Below are 3,273 nucleotides of genomic sequence, written 5' to 3' on the forward strand. Positions count from 1 at the left end.
TTATCCCGCGATGCGTCCGATACACAGATAGTTCCAAGGCGGCCGAGGAGCCTCACCGCATATCAATCGGGGTGCGAGGCGAGGGATGGGGCGGGAAGGCCCCAACGGCTAGACGGAAGAGGCTTCAGGGCCACCTCGGAATGGTCCAAGCATCGGACGCGCTTGGGGCGACTGCCAGTGCCAACCCCTTATCCCGCGATGCGTCCGATACACAGATGGTTCCAAGGCGGCCGAGGAGCCTCACCGCATAGCAATCGGGGGTGCGAGGCGAGGGATGGGGCGGGAAGGCCCCAACGGCTAGACGGAAGAGGCTTCAGGGCCGCCTAGGAATGGTCCAAGCATCGGACACGCTTGGGGCGACTACCAGTGACAGCCCCCTATCCCGCGATGCGTCCGATACGAAGATGGTTCCAAGGCGGCCGAGGAGCCTCACCGCATAGCAATCGGGGTGCGAGGTGGGGGATGCGGCGAGATGGCCCCAACGGCTAGACGGAAGAGGCCACAGGGCCGCGTCGGAATAGTCCAAGCATCGGACGCGCTTGGGGCGACTACCAGTGACAACCCCTTATCCCGCGATGCGTCCGATACGAAGATAGTTCCAAGGCGGCCGAGGAGCCTCACCGCATAGCAATCGGGGTGCGAGGTGGGGGATGCGGCGAGATGGCCCCAACGGCTAGACGGAAGAGGCTGCAGGGCCGCCTCGGAATAGTCCAAGCATCGGACGCGCTTGGGGCCACTACCAGTGACAACCCCTTATCCCGCGATGCGTCCGATACGAAGATAGTTCCAAGGCGGCCGAAGAGCCTCACCGCATAGCAATCGGGGTGCGAGGTGGGGGATGCGGCGAGATGGCCCCAACGGCTAGACGGAAGAGGCCACAGGGCCGCCTCGGAATAGTCCAAGCATCGGACGCGCTTGGGGCGACTACCAGTGACAACCCCTTATCCCGCGATGCGTCCGATACGAAGATAGTTCCCAGGCGGCCGAGGAGCCTCACCGCATAGCAATCGGGGTGCGAGGCGAGGGATGCGGCGAGATGGCCCCAAAGGCTAGACGGAAGAGGCTGCAGGGCTGCCTCGGAATAGTCCAAGCATCGGACGCGCTTGGGGCGACTACCACTGCCAACCCCTTATCCCGCGATGCGTCCGATACACAGATAGTTCCGAGGCGGCCGAGGAGGTGGGGGATGCAGCGAGATGGCCCCAACGGCTAGACGGAAGAGGCTGCAGGGCCGCCTCGGAATAGTCCAAGCATCGGACGCGCTTGGGGCGACTACCAGTGACAACCCCTTATCCCGCGATGCGTCCGATACACAGATAGTTCCGAGGCGGCCAAGGAGCCTCACCGCATAGCAATCGTGGTGCGAGGTGGGGGATGCGGCGAGATGGCCCCAACGGCTAGACGGAAGAGGCTGCAGGGCCGCCTCGGAATGGTCCAAGCATCGGATGCGCTTGGGGCGACTACCACTGCCAACCCCTTATCCCGCGATGCGTCCGATACACAGATAGTTCCAAGGCGGCCGAGGAGCCTCACAGCATAGCAATCAGGGTGCGAGGCGAGGGATGCGGCGAGAAAGCCCCAACGGCTAGAGGGAAGAGGCTTCAGGTCCGCCTCGGAATGGTCCAAGCATCGGACGCGCTTGGGGCGACTACCAGTGACAACCCCTTATCCCGCGACGCGTCCGATACACAGATAGTTCCAAGGCGGCCGAGGAGCCTCACCGCATAGCAATCGGGGTGCGAGGCGAGGGATGCGGCGAGAAGGACCCAACGGCTACACGGAAGAGGCTTCGGGGCCGCCTCGGAATGGTCCAAGCATCGGACGCGCTTGGGGCGACTACCAGTGACAACCCCTTATCCCGCGACGCGTCCGATACACAGATAGTTCCAAGGCGGCCGAGGAGCCTCACCGCATAGCAATCGGGGTGCGAGGCGAGGGATGCGGCGAGAAGGACCCAACGGCTAGACGGAAGAGGCTTCGGGGCCGCCTCGGAATGGTCCAAGCATCGGACGCGCTTGGGGCGACTACCAGTGACAACCCCTTATCCCGCGACGCGTCCGATACACAGATAGTTCCAAGGCGGCCGAGGAGCCTCACCGCATAGCAATCGGGGTGCGAGGCGAGGGATGCGGCGAGAAGGACCCAACGGCTAGACGGAAGAGGCTTCGGGTCCGCCTCGGAATGGTCCAAGCATCGGACGCGCTTGGGGCGACTACCAGTGACAACCCCTTATCCCGCGACGCGTCCGATACACAGATAGTTCCAAGGCGGCCGAGGAGCCTCACCGCATAGCAATCGGGGTGCGAGGCGAGGGATGCGGCGAGAAGGACCCAACGGCTAGACGGAAGAGGCTTCGGGTCCGCCTCGGAATGGTCCAAGCATCGGACGCGCTTGGGGCGACTACCAGTGACAACCCCTTATCCCGCGACGCGTCCGATACACAGATAGTTCCAAGGCGGCCGAGGAGCCTCACCGCATAGCAATCGGGGTGCGAGGCGAGGGATGCGGCGAGAAGGACCCAACGGCTAGACGGAAGAGGCTTCGGGTCCGCCTCGGAATGGTCCAAGCATCGGACGCGCTTGGGGCGACTACCAGTGACAACCCCTTATCCCGCGACGCGTCCGATACACAGATAGTTCCGAGGCGGCCGAGGAGCCTCACCGCATAGCAATCGGGGTGCGAGGCGAAGGATGCGGCGAGAAGGACCCAACGGCTAGACGGAAGAGGCTTCGGGTCCGCCTCGGAATGGTCCAAGCATCGGACGCGCTTGGGGCGACTACCAGTGACAACCCCTTATCCCGCGACGCGTCCGATACACAGATAGTTCCAAGGCGGCCGAGGAGCCTCACCGCATAGCAATCGGGGTGCGAGGCGAGGGATGCGGCGAGAAGGACCCAACGGCTAGACGGAAGAGGCTTCAGGGCCGCCTCGGAATGGTCCAAGCATCGAACGCGCTTGGGGCGACTACCAGTGACAACCCCTTATCCCGCGACGCGTCCGATACACAGATAGTTCCGAGGCGGCCGAGGAGCCTCACCGCATAGCAATCGGGGTGCGAGGCGAGGGATGCGGCGAGAAGGACCCAACGGCTAGACGGAAGAGGCTTCAGGGCCGCCTCGGAATGGTCCAAGCATCGGACGCGCTTGGGGCGACTACCAGTGACAACCCCTTATCCCGCGACGCGTCCGATACACAGATAGTTCCGAGGCGGCCGAGGAGCCTCACCGCATAGCAATCGGGGTGCGAGGCGAGGGATGCGGCGAGAAGGACCCA

The sequence above is a fragment of the Cryptomeria japonica genome, unplaced genomic scaffold (assembly GCF_030272615.1).
Source record: "Cryptomeria japonica unplaced genomic scaffold, Sugi_1.0 HiC_scaffold_33, whole genome shotgun sequence".
Classification (NCBI taxonomy): domain Eukaryota; kingdom Viridiplantae; phylum Streptophyta; class Pinopsida; order Cupressales; family Cupressaceae; genus Cryptomeria; species Cryptomeria japonica.